Here is a 616-nt window from a genome sequence, read left to right as displayed (position 1 = left end):
TCTGTTCTGTGTCACTGTCCCAGCCAGGTGTGTTTGAATGCCCCAGCGGTCTCCCCGTCAGACCTCAGACCTGGCCAGACTGTGCAATGACATGTGGAGAGGGGCTAGCCAGGAAAGAGGTGGGCCCTTCTTGGGGACACAGGTAAAAGCCAGGGTGCTGCCCTTTGGCCAAGTCTCCCTCTCTGAGGGGAGCTGGGGAAGGCCCACAGGAAGGCTGGATGTTTCTAGTCCTAGAAAGCCAGACCAGGATGCAGCAGGGGCCTTGAGGCTGGAGGCTGGTGTGCCAAGGACATAGGAGCTGCAGGCTTCGTGGACACCTTTCTGAGAAGTGGCACATTTGGGTCACTGTTTGCAAAATTTGCATAACCAAACGAAGGAGCCCTGTGCACACTGTATTGTCACACCACGTCCCGCCCCAAGCTGGGAGCAGAACAGTGAAGGCTGGTGACTTCTGGCTGTCAACTCCAGGAGGGGGTGGTTTCTACCTTCAGTGTTAAGACACCAGCCTAACTGCAAAACCGTCTGTAAGTGCGCCCCCAGCTCCCAGACCCCCCACCCCCACCACAGGAAGTGGGGGAAGGACCGGTGCCAGATACCACCCAGTAGCTTCAGGAAA

The sequence above is a fragment of the Crocuta crocuta genome, unplaced genomic scaffold, assembly GCF_008692635.1.
Source record: "Crocuta crocuta isolate KB4526 unplaced genomic scaffold, BGI_CrCroc_1.0 scaffold207, whole genome shotgun sequence".
Classification (NCBI taxonomy): Eukaryota; Metazoa; Chordata; class Mammalia; order Carnivora; family Hyaenidae; genus Crocuta; species Crocuta crocuta.
The sequence above is the reverse complement of the archived record's forward strand: the minus strand, read 5'-3'. Positions refer to the sequence as shown.